Source organism: Melopsittacus undulatus, chromosome 4, assembly GCF_012275295.1.
Source record: "Melopsittacus undulatus isolate bMelUnd1 chromosome 4, bMelUnd1.mat.Z, whole genome shotgun sequence".
NCBI lineage: Eukaryota > Metazoa > Chordata > Aves > Psittaciformes > Psittaculidae > Melopsittacus > Melopsittacus undulatus.
The window spans coordinates 37,627,052-37,642,170 of NC_047530.1; the positions used below are offsets into that span (position 1 = coordinate 37,627,052).

The 15,119-nt window shown below is 37.8% G+C and overlaps 1 protein-coding gene across 1 annotated transcript in view; it reads right to left on the reverse strand.

The window, feature by feature from the left end:
* The window catches only part of MIPOL1 (mirror-image polydactyly 1), a 158,611-nt gene that overhangs the window by 46,943 nt on the left and 96,549 nt on the right, over nt 1-15,119 (reverse strand). The window lies entirely within an intron of this gene.

The window sequence follows — 15,119 nt, forward strand, 5'->3', positions numbered from 1 at the left end:
TTTTTAAATGGCTAAGGTTAGACTTCTGTTCAGACAAGTGTTTATCAACAAACGTATTTTATACTGATATGTTTCTATAGTGCAAAACTATTGAGCAACATGTAGTGAGTGAATCAAGGCACTTGGCTGAAAACAACCAGTGTGCAACTCTTGGTCTGCACATGGCTTTCCAGCTATTCAGCATGGCTCTTTTGGTGAGAGCCACTGGCTGATGTTACCAGCAGGACAGCTGCTGAATAACCGGCACACTGAGCTGTGGCAGACTGGCAAGACTGGCACCAGTGGCTCATTTTGGGATCTGGGTGCATTCTCACCCAGGACCTGGATTATAGTGGAATGAGGGAATCTGTGAACAACCACTGTCATCTCCCACCTGTGAACCCTCCCGGATACTTCCACTCCCATTGTTTATTCACATCATGCTGTGAAGGGCTTGTGACTCACAGCCATTATGGAGATTGCAGCATGTGGCTTGTAAGTCAGGAAGGTAGCCAGCCCCAACAGGACCTTATGGTTAAGAAGGAGTTAGGAGAAGTAAGTACTCGTGTATATTTATTAGGGCCCTATAGGTTAATCACCAGTAATTTTCAACGTCCAGTTTCAGTAGCACTGCAGGGCTCCCTTGAGGGCCCAGGTACCATATAAATTATCTTGAAATCAGTGGATGATTAATTGTTGTAACAACAAATAAGACTGGGCTTGCACAGCAATTCTTTGACACATGAGCCTGAGCATTGGGCTGCTTTCCAATGTTTTTAATTAATGGTGTAAGTTATTAATTGTACAAATTTTAGAGTCTCAAACTGAGAGGTACATGTGTGAGAAATGCTGACTGCAGATTCTGCCCAAAGAGGATAGCGTCGTGGAAAAGTTTCTTGGTAAATTAAAGGCTTGTTACATGAGCTATGAATACACGAAGGGAAATGCACAGAGTTCAGCCTCTAGTGCTGCCAAACTCCCTGTATAATCATGAACAACCCTGTCTGTATGCTTCAAAATCTCTCTCCTAAAACAGGGCTCCCACTTGCTTCTGTTTCCTGTTTGTCTACTAAGACTTTAAGTCTTCAAGGCAGGTGCTTTACTGTTTACTGTCAACTCCCAGTCATCTATGGGCAATTTATTCTGCTGGTTGATTAATCATGTCCCGGATACATGGCTGACTCCTGGCAAATTTTATTAAACACCACATTGCACAAATGCAGATACACAACCAATCTCTGCACTGTGCCGTTCAGTGTGTCACGTTGCATGCAGGGTTTTGCACTGCCCTGTGTACAGAACCTACCACTGTAACTGTTCCTGCAATGGACATCCATAAAATTTTTATAGGAAGTTCACTAGAGAATAAACCAAACTTTCTTACTGTATGGAGAGTTCCTCCAGCTTCAAAAGCAGAAAGTGTTAATGTTTAACCTCTGAGTGACAGTAGTTTAGAGCTTCTGATACTGAAAACAATGTACTGGATGCTGGCAAGCCCTAACTCCTGCCAACAAGAGGTTAAAATCCTCTGCAGGTGAGCCTCATGTCTGGTGCTGCTTGCTGCCTTGCAAGCAGAACTCGCAGAACACAAGGACGTTAGCCAAACCAAGCTATTTTCTGTAATTATACTGTTCTGTAGGTGAAACAACATTCTTAAAAATTGGAAAACACGCTTGAATCAAAGTAGGTGGTTTGTTCTAGAGGCCAATAATTAACATCCTTGCCAATTTTCAGTGTACTGTGAAGTGTGATTGAAATGGTAGACTGGAAGGAAATGTTTGCAGCTGACACACCTACTCATGGAGAGATTAACAGCTAGTCTCTTTGGAGAACTATCATAAAATATAGAACTAATATTCCACTTGCTTTTCAGGACAAAAGTCAGAAGGCACTAGAGTCTGAAGACGCTTTTTTATCTCAGTTTTTCAGAGAAAACTGCACTGATTTGACTGGGTTTGCACCAGTAAAAATAACAGCTAAATCAGGTGTTTTGGATAAAACAAGCAAACAAATAAACCCCCAAAACAGCTACAAAAAGTGAAGGGAAGAAAAGGAGGCATTTGCTAACCTCCTCAGTAACATGTAGTGGGGTTGATTCTAGGGAGCTGCATGAGACCAATAAAAATTCAAGCACAAGATTTTTTTGTGCACAGAGTGCAGCCATGCAACAGAATACCCCATCATTCACAGACCTGAAGAGTAGTAAATATAAAGGAATGACTCAAATATCCTCTCAAAAGAGAGATGTCTTCTTTCACTAGAGGAAGGAAAGCAAAATAGTGCCTCACACAAAGTTAAATTGCTAACTAAAATAATGATGCCTTCACTACTATAAAACATTTGGAAGACTCCTCTAATGTACATTGAAATCTATCCATAATGCAAATGGCAAAAATCCTACATGAGCTCACCTCCAGTAATAATAATAGCTGCTTGGGATCTTTGTAACAAAATATTATTCCTTTGGAAAGCGTCAAGCTCTGGAAATCAGAACGCTTCACAGAAATGGGTAAGTTTCGATTAAATTTTTTTTTGAAGGTAGAGTAAGGAAGGTTCAACAAGAGAAGAAAGAATTACACGCAGGTGCCTCTGGTGGTTTTCCCTAAAAATGTCAACATAAAGGTGAGGTTGGTCACCACTTTGGTATTGGGGTCACCTTCAGTGAAGTTCCTGTTTAACCTAGAAAAGATTAAACAGATCACTGATCCCTGGGATATGGTCTTTCTTCCAATTTTATTTTGCCCACAAGATCCTCTGCTTTCATATTTGGTTTAAGGTGGATAGATTCTTTCCCTTTCTAACCCTCCCCCCCACCCCCCAAAAGAGAATTCTTGTTTCTACATCTATCCCATTTTGCATTTGAGCAAACATACCAAAAATTTAAAGTTTGCTAATTGCTATCTATCAAACCTAAACCAGCCTGATCTTGACTAAGAAAATATCATTACTGATCCTTTTGTTATTCCTTTTGTTTCAAAATATCTAAATGAACAATGCTGTATGCTTTCTTAAGCCAAAGAATGGAAAAATACAATTTATAGAAAGCATATATATTTCCACCTACATATATTTATAGAAAGTGTATATTTTTCCCTCCTTACATAGGCTAAACAAACAACCTTTTGTGTTACTTCTCAGTAAGCAAGCTCTGTATTCTCCTGATCAATTCAAATGCATCTCTCATCAGTACTCTGCTAGCTGCATGCCTTAACTTTGGTGAAAATATATTGTGTGATACATTCTTGCATCCCTTTTGCTCTTAGTCACCCTCTGATACATGTCTGTTCTCCTGCCCATTGCTATTACCCAGCTAACAGTGGAAATTGTTATTCATACTGGAACCTTATACTTGGTACCATTGAATTCCACCCCACTGCTTTTATTTTCCCAGTACTTGAGGCCATTCCAATATTTCTGCGAGATATCTTGAACTTACTTTATTTGAATAATATCTCCACTTTGTATTAATAACATCTCCCAGATCTGCTTCATCAAGCAATTTTGTTGGTATACTGCTGCTCTTTATGCCAAAGGTTCTCAATGACAGCATTAAAGAAAACTGGTTCAGCACCAACTGGTGAGAAATTGGAGTGAAATTCCACTAGTGAAATCCTTGGACCTTAACGTTTCTCCTTTCAAAGCTGTTTGCTGTTGCCTTCCTGCTAACTAGTTCCTTATTGCCTTTGACTAATCCCTCATCTCCTTCATGGGTACATGAAATTTTGCAGACAGACATGAGCTCAACATGCCCATCCTTCCAAACAAGAGATGCTAGGTAAACCCAGCTAGCAGCAAGCAGCATTTCCCACATTAAGCTTGTGCGTGCTTGTAAAATAACAATATACACATTCTCCACTGTAATGAATAATTTTCCATATGGCACCACATGAAGCTTATGTGCTAACTTATATTTAACAAGTTTCCTTGTCTAAATAACCAGTTACCATACTAAAGAAGAATTCTTGCATGATCTTGGGTGAAAGTTGTACTTCAATCCATTGTTGGTGGATTCATGCTTTAATTTTTCTCACAAATTTACTCTGAAGCCTCATAATAAAGACTAACTGGTCTACAACTGTCAGAATTCTGTTTCTTTGCCCTTCGAAATATAGATGCTGCCTCTGCTAATTCCCTGTCATATTACACTGTACACAGCCTCACAGGATTTATTAAAGAACTTCACTATCATTCTTGGAATTTCAGGTATAAGCTCTCTCAGAACTGGGGATAGAAACCTTCCATTATCCCAGTCTGAACAGAGTAATATGTTGAACAGCTAGGATGTACTCCATTTCCACACATTCACCTTTCTTAATCCCTGTCCTTGCAGTTGACATCAACATGGCCCAGTGTTGAGAGAAAAAAAGAAAGTTACGCAGATCCGGATTATCCTTGATCTCCATGCCTTTCTCAGAGTGATGGCAAATTTCCTCTTTCCTTGTTCTCATTTCAGTCGTTACACTATTGTTTGTTTTAATTTCCTTTCCAAAGGCCAATTTAGCTTAACCTCTGGCAATTTTCATTTGTCTTTGTATCTGTTTTCTAAGATGTAACTTTCTTGTTTTATAAGTAAACTCTAAGAGTTTAGAAGAGTTATTCTTATTCTTACTGCGATTATAACCAATCCAATTATGAGTGATACCCTTTCCACCCAAAGTATTTTCCACCACCTTGACTGAGATGCCTGTAAACACGCAAGTATTCGTTAACTCAGTCACAGTTGCTATCAACAGCTTTTTCTGTTACTGATCCAGGATATTCCTATGGATTAGAAGAAAGCTGAATGGCGATTCCGGAGAGCCTCAAAGGTAATTTCTGCAATTTATGAACTCATTTATACTCAGTAGAGCTGTATAATGTGCAAAGATGGCAGTAAGATGTCTTTCTGCTCCTTTGGTTCTATTTCATCTGGAGTCTGAAATGGAATCTAGCCAGAAATGTACAACTGATAATTGCCCCATTTCTTATGGGGCAGAAGTATGTTTCTGTTGATATTAGCAAGTTAGGTGGACAGCAAGAGGTCAGGTGTCTTTCCAGGGCAACAGGAGACTAGTAGGGTGAAACAAAGGTTTCTTTCATGCTGAATTAGAATGAATAAGTAAGAAAAAAAAACCCCAAACAAACTGAAAACCCTCTGGAAAAAAAATGTTTTTAAACCATTGAAGAAATATTTTTATCTTACACTACTTTTACTGCTTTTACATTTTGCACATCATATCACTAAGAGAAGCATGTACCACATGATGGAGTGGGTCATGTTGTGACACATTATGACCTCCACCTTCTTACCATTCTGTTATTTTTACATTAGCAGCTGCTACTTAGTGTAGATTACAACAGCTCATCTTATTTTCTGTATCAGAGTGTCAACATATCAAACTGTTCCACCACCAATAAAAGCAGGTGATGCTTTGATCTAGAAAAGAATATAAGCACTTGTCTTATTAATTAGGGGATCAGAGGTTTCCAGGGTCAAGAAAAAGACACCAGCTAACACAAGGGGACTGAAAATGCCTAGCACGCTAATATTAAACACACTAAGTGATCTCCTTGTTTTTTAAATCACAGTGTTAACGTGTCAAACTTTCATTACAATGCAGAGGACACATTGACCTAGAAAATTTAAAGTGTTTCAACTTGCATTTAAGTGCAGCTGCCCTTGATGATTTTAAAAATGAAAAGTGACAATTAGAACTGTACTATAGTAGATGTTATAAATTATTAACAAATTATGAAATACATCATTAACAATAATAAATCCAAATTTAAATTGTAAAATTAAAGCTTCATGTTGAATTTTTGAAATTTGAAAAGTAATTTCTAATATTGACCAAATAACACCTCTGGGAGATAAACTTAAATTGAAAAGTTCGGAATACTAACTGAAAGGATTAGAAATTAATGAAAATTTGTTTCTCAACACATCATTTTCCAATAGAAATAGTTTTAGTAAACCTATCTTAACTTAGAGTAAATCAAGGAACTATATTACTGATTCCTGATGGAACTGAACTGCTGTGGAAGATCAGTACAGCTAGAAAAACTACGCTGCAGAACTGGCTATAGGTTGTTTGTGGGTGTGAATTTCAGGGTAACTGGGGGTGGTGGGAATGCTAACAGCCTTTAAGCCACAGCTTCCCCCAACACAACACCACAACCACACCCATTTCGACATTCCCTCTGAGCACAAAGGAATGGGATCTCAACAGCAAACATGACCTTTATGAGTTTGCATCAGGATCAAACAATTAACCATAATAAGATTTTACTCTACAATCTAATACTATTGTTGGTCAGAATAAATATCAGTTAATGAAATTTTTCTGAAACCCTTTTTTTTCTTTTTTAAATAAAAAGCATTGTTTCATTGGGACAATAACACCTTGCGAAGATGCATTGGTTTAGATGGAAATATTTCTGAGGAATGTCAGGCAGAATTTCTGACAGGAAAGAGAACTCCTCTTCAGCCATGTAATTTGTTATTTTTTTTTGGATGCAGAAACCTAATGTTGAGTTCCAGTCTTTGTGTTAACTCACTCTGGAAACAGCAGAATCCCACCAGCAAGAATACTCCTCCTCTGCTCTGAAGTTTTGTGAATTACCCAAGTTTATGGTGATTTCCATTGGAAACTGGCACAAATCATTTTTTATCAAACTGCTAAGTATGTGAAAAGCAAATCCAGACAGTGGATGCATCACGGGAAAGGAGACTAACTCCAAAACCCAGCCACCAAAATGTTTGAGGGTGCCCAACTTGGATCACGGAGCTGAAATCAGGGTTTTCACCTATAATGCGAGTGCATCAATACTGGCTTTTCAGTATGTATAAGTGCATCTTTTTCAGTTACTTTACAACTAATGTGTTAATGTTTTCTCTTACTGGAATTACAAATAGTAATTCCATAATCTCCCTTTTATTCCAAAACGGAACTGCCATTTTTAAGAAATATTGTACTGCAAGTATACCTGATGCCCCCTTTCCCAACCCAATCTTTACACTATCCCTAATTTAATATTTTTAGGGAACTTCACAGTGAACTTGCTATCTGGGGTCCAGACTCTTGTCTTCATCACAGCACAAATTCCCCAGTAAGAACACATGATCATAACATATGAATATTGCTTGTACGGTCACTCATTTCTGAGAGGTTCTGTTGTGACTGGGATGACAGCAACTGGCCACAACAAATATTATGCAGATTGTACAATCAGGGAAAAAAAAAAAATGAACAGATAACTTTTTATCGCTCTGTTACAAAAAATGAAAGGTTCCAATAGTATTTCTGCCCAGACCTGGTTCATTTTATAACAATAAGAACAAACTTAATATCTACTAATTATCTTAAAGCAATACTGGTTGAACCATTATGCCCAAGATGTGAAAGTCTCATTCTTGTACTGCATGGTCACATCACACTGGGAAGCATGCCCTGTACCAGCAGTATTTGACAAGCAGTTCACTCTTTCACCTATTGACGTGGCCAAATAAGCACATATCACAGTCAGATTCAGTCCATTATCACATTATGCAAGAAAGTGTCTGTATGAAACGCTCATGATATCTTTCACTGAGAATTATGAATTTGCTTATCTAACCATAAATATGATGTTGGTCTAAGTCTGTTCATCATCTGCAGTAATATTTTGTAACATCCTATACTTCTTTCAAGGAATATACACTATATTGAAATTGCAGAAAAAATTAGCTATTCAAAGGACAACGCAAGGCATGTGATGATTGTGTGAGATTAATACATGGAACCATTTTATGATAAAGAATGATTTATGGAATGAGAAAGGTTAATTTGGAATTCTGCCCCTGTGAGGTTGACCCAAAACTAACTGACTTCCCAGGGTCAAGGTTTTATTTACGATTTTAATTCATTTGCTAAAAACCTTAGAGATACCATAGCACATGCCTACAATGTGCATATGGATAACTACCTGAAGATACCACAAAGCTTATTTCAGGTAAGGTATAACCTTCGTGACAACAAAAAGACTCCAGAAAACTTTCAAGGATGACATCTCCAAAATACATTCATAGCTGGATTGAGCTTTGCACATAAACAAATGTCATGTATAGAGATGGTGACCTTTTTGTAGGAGGTATTTTATCAAGAACACAAGCTGGAGGTGCAATTTTAAGTAACAAGTATTTAGGTCTCCATATACAAGCAGGAAGGCATTTGTCTCTCTACTAAACCATGATGTACACTGCGAAAAGAAAAGAAAACAAAACAAAACAAAAAACAATCAAGAAGACATTGTTTTAACAGAGAAGCAAAAAGCCATTCAGAACTGTTATATTCTGTATAGTAGCTATGGCTTTAGAAACTGTATGAAAACAACAAAAGTGTTAATCCCTTCACATCTCAGATTAAAGACTGCTTAAAGTTGTGGGCATATGGAAAGGTCACATTTCTCCACGTTCTGTAATTCAGGTTTGGCCTTGGTGACATCAGACATTTTGTTTCTGATCTAAAAATCAGTTGGAAAGATGCAAGTTCAAATAAACAATGGGAAGACATCAGCAATACAGAGAAATCTGTCTTATTTGAAGGTAAAATAAAGCACATTGTTTTATGCATGGTATATATTATTTATCTGAGGAAGCCTTCTTATGTCCCCCTTTTACAGCTGCATAGGTAACTGGACTAAAAAGGGATTTTCTCCCTTCAAAGGCAGACCAGGTTATCAAATATAATCTTACAACAAGGAAGAAAAACCTCTCTGGTCTACTTTAGTAACAAACATGTTTCCCTCAACTCAGAGACCTGAATTGCTTCACACCCACCATGAAGACTATTATACTATGTAACAAACTTTACTGGCAATCTTCTTAGGGGAAATCAAGAAGGAAATGACTGTGTAGGCTGGAGTGAGCTGAAGAAGCCTTCCAGGTAGTGCCTGAGACCTACTGGCAGATTAGTCTGGGAAAGCTTCAAATGTCAGCACCCACGTTAAACCTGCTGTCCATGCAACTGACTTTGGACACTTAGGATATCAAGTCAGTATCTGCCGCAAACAGCAAGTCATCAGCACAGGATCCAAAAGGTAGTGTTGTAATGTTGTCTCAGAAGCTTTGCGGTAACAAAGACCCTATTCAGTAAAAACAACGTTCCCCTCAGCCCCAAAAGTGTCCTATCCAGTTCGGGGTGGAACTGAACTGGCAGAAGAACAGAAGAAAGTTCATGTTACAGCCAGACATGTTTTATCTGTGCTGCAGCCAGAAACTGTGTGTGCTTTCAGGGCTCTCCGGCTGGTACATTTTCAGGCTCCACTTAACATATCGAAATTGACCACAGCAATCACCTCTATTGCTATAAGGAACCATCCAGAAACCATGGTCTGGTCTTGAGATCTACTGGCATGACCTGCCTTGTGTTACCATGTCAAAAGCTCTCTTCTGTCCACCCCTAAAAGGAAGGGCTACTAACACTGGATTGTCAAAGGGGAACAGGCCTGGGTACACAGTATTGTTCAAAGGCATTGTGCAGGAAAGTGGGTTAAAACCCTGCCAGGAAGCTTGCTAACAAAAAGCATAGATAGTCGCATGTCAATGTGCAAGCCCATGCTCTGATCCTATTTTAGTTACTATAGTAGATACAGAAAATTGGTCTTGCTAACTAGTAAAAGCTTAATAAACTTGACCAAGATTGACAAACTGAACATACATGTGTTTGACTGACAATTTTCTTCTCTCACTCCCAGTAGGCTGTCTCTACAGCCTCTTGACTGTTCAACAGGTGTCACCCACAGCTCCACTCCAGTGATGCAGAAGTAATTCTTGCCTGGCTAAATCTTTCTAATCTTACCTCACTACTCAAGTTCTATTGCAGATTTCCCCTTATAGTGAAGTCCTTGGCTTTAATCTTTAACCAGCCATTGGCCATGCCCTTCCACCGATGTCTGGACTTGTTTACCTTTTAGCTTCTGTTATGAGACATTATTACAGTTCCTTACCCCTGATTTCAGTGTGACACCACTCCAGCTGAGAACACTGCAACATTTCACAAGTCTCTTTTTCAGAAGAAAATATGAGATCTTTCATGCAGAAAAAAAAATGCAAGGCAGTAACTTGAGCAAAAAGGAGTTAACAATTTACACTTCAAAGCTTATAATTGATGCTAAGTGATAATACACTCCAAATTATAACCTTTCACACAAAGAAACAGAATGATTGTTACCTCTTGACAGACAGTACTTCTGCAGAAGGCAGCAGTGTCTAATCCCACTATCAGGATTAAACTACAAGCCTTTTATAAAAGCCACAGGATTATAAAAATTAATTGTCCCAGTGACTTCAGTGGATGGCTTCAGTCCATAACTCTTCCAGGGTTTGGAAGCAAAGGGAAGAGCTGGAGTTAACATTTGGTACTTCATGTTGTGGTCTCCACCTCATGTAAAATGAATTACTGACAGGTATACACACTCAAATTTATCTGACATTTTTGTACACACAGAAATTAAGAATCAAAGTGCTGAGTTCAACAGCAACAGTTGCACTTCAGAAAAGAATAAATCATTACTGAATAAATGTATCTGTTAGCAAGAAAAACAGGAATAAGAATAAATCCATGAGTGTATGCCCCACACTGACATGCGCAGACCTTAACTACCAAGAAATGCTCAAAATAACTTTGAGTCTGGCAAGTCTGTTAGTATTACTTTTCTTTTAATATCTGAAGTTCTGATCAGACAACATAGGAAGAAAATTTAGGTTCTTTCTCCAGTTGGATTAATGTTGTATGTAGCACTTTTTTACTTGGGAAAAAATGCCTGCTCCTGAGGCTGGCTACGGGCTTCACTACCTTGAGCCACTTGTCCAGCTGGGGTGACTGTGAAGTTCAAAGACTGTGAACAAACTACTATCATGTCTCCTGTGATGCGAGGATCCTCAACAGGTAATTTTAAACAGTTTCACTTTCAATCTGTGTAATTCTTGATGTGTAAAAGGGATCAATCATACTGAGTCTAAATAGCTTGTGCTGACTTTGACCAGAGCAACAGTCTGAATCTTGGTTTCTCCACAACCTTATTGCAATGTTTTCCATACAAGTAGAACTCAGACAGAGGACTTAAAATTAAAGAAAAGCAAATAGATGCGTTTATGAGAAGATACATTCAAGTATTTATAAGAACCACCTTATCTGATGGAAAAAGTACAGAAGATTCAATAGATGGCCCCTTCCTATTGAATCAGCAGCTGATGGACACCCATGGATTGTTATGGAGGCTATACTGTTTGATGAGATATGTTGATATAAGTGAGTTACCTTCACTTAGGTCCCAAAAGTATGTTCTGATGATAAAAGATTTCTGGTCCTTTCTGCAAAAATCTATTAACTTTTATATGAAGTAGGTAATCACATTTCCCCAGACCTGTTTGATTAGATTCTTTGTTGTAGACAAAAACATTCTTTTCACTTCCTATCTAAGTTCTGGTGCGTAGTTGCAGAACATGTCTAAATTTCTGTTGCAACTCAGACTCAACTACATTTCAACTGGAAGAAAAGGTACTTGTATGCGTGTCTGATAATTCTTGTAATCTTCAGAGGAAGGAAGTGGAAGGGAAGGGAATGAGCAGAGTGATATGTTACCCACAGCCATTTTCTTTAACATCATAACTTGCAAAATAAAACAAAATAACCCACAGGAAAGACAAATATTTTTGTCATCTACCAACTACTCCAGAAATTTTCCACAGTATAGTCTAATGCAGGTGTATTTCTTTTCTCTTTTTTGAGCATGACAAAAGAAACCATTTCAATCACCAAAGATTGTTGTGTACAAAAATCATGCCCCGATAAACCCAGACACCAAACATGTCTCTACGTTACTACCTTACAGTTAGAATTTTAGCCAATGCTTTTGTTTTCATTTGTTCAAAGCGTATCTTATACTTTTTCAGTGCACCTATTATACATTTCTTCACTCGAACACCTGCTGAACCAAACTTGTCTTGCCAGAATATTTTTAATCATGCAATCTGTATTCCGTTGATGGCAAGCACTTGGGTAGAATTTCTTATATACCTTTCAACATACCCAGCAGACAATTAAGAACTTGGTGTACAGAAATATTTGCCAGCTGAAATATTAGTGAGACAAGTTTAATCAAGTGATCTTGACTTTGCAAAGGATCACATTTTTTTCATGATCAGTTTATCGCCACCATTAAATGCTATTTCTTAGAATTTTTTATTGACTCAGTCATTCACACAATCCACAATACATGCCTGACTTGCATAATACTTCAGGCAATAGTTCCATTAATACTTGAACACTTTCTTTTCATGTGTAACATAATGAATGCCAAATTTGTCTCCAGCTTTTAAGAAAATTTGGTTTTGCAGGGAAAACCCTGACCCATTGAAGCCAACAGAAGTTCACTATTGACTTCAATGGGATTAACATCTCGTATTTGTATACATGCATTCTCTCTCTTTAACGATGAGTATTCCAATTATATATGCGTCGTACATAAGGATAACACATAGAACAAGCCTAATTAAGAGAAATGTCTTTGACTTTGTGTTTGCTGACCGATACCATAAATGCAGCTATTTAGCCAAGCATTGTGCAGAACCCTTGCCAATCCTGTAGTGATAAAATGGTGAGATCTTTGTGCAGTGCAAGGTATCACCTGGCATTTACTTTTAAACTGACCAATGTATTCAGGTTTCATCAGAAAAAAAAACCCAAACCACTGTGCAACAAATTTCGCAAAGGATCTGAACAACAGTAATAAAATTCTTTAAAACCCCACCACTTTCAGAATGATGACACCATTTTTTTGGGAAAGGATGCAGGGCGGCTAAACTCATACACAAATGGGGAAACCCATTACTTTCTTTTGGAGGCTGCTAGATTGGCAGCCCTATTGCATTGGCATACTGCTGTGGATTGTAGCTGTTGTATGAAACTTCACAAAATGCTTTTGATCCATTTTATCTTGCAACTTAGCAAAGAAATGTTGCAATAAGAAACACCAACAAAGATCTGAAAAACTTAAGCTCTGGATTACCATATTGTGTTCTCCTGCTATTCAATGTGCCAGACAAAGGCAGTGGTGTTCAAAGTAGAAAAAGAAAGAGAAAAAAGAAACTGGTCACAGAAAGTGCAGAGCACAGAGTAAATAATATTCCTCCACATCCCTACTCTTTCATAGATTTGTTGTTAAAAGAGTTGCAGCAATTAGGCTTTTGTTAATTACCAGCTGTTGAAACAGATGTGTTGACTGTCCTTATTAGCCAACAGCTGGGACAGGAGAACAATTGATGCTCTCTAAAACCAACAGCCAGCTGCTTTGCAGTAATTATCTCCTATCGATAATACAGGTGATAAAGGCAGCAAAAAGGTTATGTGCTTCAATAACTAAAGTACTGTTATTGAATATCACTGGAATTTATGGTTAATTTAGAAAATAGTAGAAAATTGTCTGCTTCCTATCTTCATTGTGTCAAGGTCAAGTCACGTGCAAATAATAGGGGAAATACAACCAGCAAAAAACCCCACAACCTTTTTATTTTTTTTAATTATTTTTTTTTTACCTTTTTACTACATTTCAAATATCTTGCTGACCTTCACGGAATGCTTTCTCTTTCAGGTGACTGTGACTATATGTCTTTCACCGTTAACTCAGTTTCCCCATATGCGTTTCCTTGCATTCAACTTTACCATAAATGACTTTTCAGAATGTACAGATGGTTATTTCTAATTGCTTGAAATTTTATTATACAACATATAATCAGATATCATAAACAAACAATTAAAGATGTGGACCATCCCTCTAGAAAGTTAGGTTCTAGTCTCAGGCATGTCATCAATTCTTAAGGAAATTCACTTCACTTCTTGGAATTCGGTTTCCCTGGTGCTAAAATGGGAGAACTGTTTATCTTGATCGATCACTTTGTGATTGATGACTTTAACATACTATTTAAATGCAAAGTAATGCTTGCATAATACATTACTGTAACAGAAAAAAAAGGCATGCTTTTTTAGTATTGACATATGTCAAAGGTTATAAAATGAATAGTTGTTTGAAAACCACGGGGCCAGACTTCCACAAATGGGAGCCACAAGCATAACTGCTAATATCTAAATGGAATGTACCAGCATAGGTAGTCAAATGACTTATATTTACTTTTGCACCTGCTCTGATTTATGTTTTCTCATCTCTATACCCTATTAAAGTGCATTAAAAGTAAAGAAAGCAGAGATTTTAAACCATTTTTATTAGCTGCTCAGTTCATCTCCAGCCAACAAAAGACATGTCTACAAGAATCTACAACCATGTCTATTCACTAATTAGTCTGCACTTAAAGACACTGCCTTACTGAAAACAAGGATTAAGGCTGGTTGAATACTCTCCCTTTCACAGACCTCCCTTATATCTCTGTTTGGGTCATCATAAGCAGCTTGTTCTCTGAGCTTTAAGTAGGGAAGCTTGACAATCAGTTCTGGTCTCATCAGTAGGCACTGGGGCAATCAACAGGAACTACCAACATTTTACAGGACATGCAAAAAAATCAACTAGCCAAAGTTTCAACAACAGGGATGGGTAAAAATGTATCATAATTTCATGGCATTCTATGTTTTAAGAAAGTTACACGGCAGGATATATCATTTTATATTTCATAATAAAACAAAGAATGTAGTTCTCTGTTCCCACTTCAGACTCAAAAAAACCCCAAACAAAACCAAACCCCCACCCATTATAGCAAGAAAAATTACATGGATCCTTGTATACACATCCTCATATCTGTTAACAGGAATCCACAGCGTGCTATTGAGAAAAACAGAGAACTTGCACTTAGTTGTCAGTTTTCTGCTTTCAGAAGAGTGCTAAAAATGATGGGAAAAAGGAAGAAGAAGGAATGGTTTTAAGCAACCACTTTTCATTTACTTTTTATTCTTTCTTAACTTCTCCAGCTGCTCCTCTCTACGCTTGCAGTGTTTTCAGGCTGTCACACTGGGTTTTTCCCCGGAAGGTGAAACTTGGCTCTTTGCCTTTTTTTTTCATCCATGAATGAGTTGGGGGGAGGGGGGAGAAGGGGGACTTGGGGAGAGAGGAAAGTGATTTAGTTTTGGTCTCACTCTGCCTTGGACTACCATTGGAAAGTCCACATTTATACT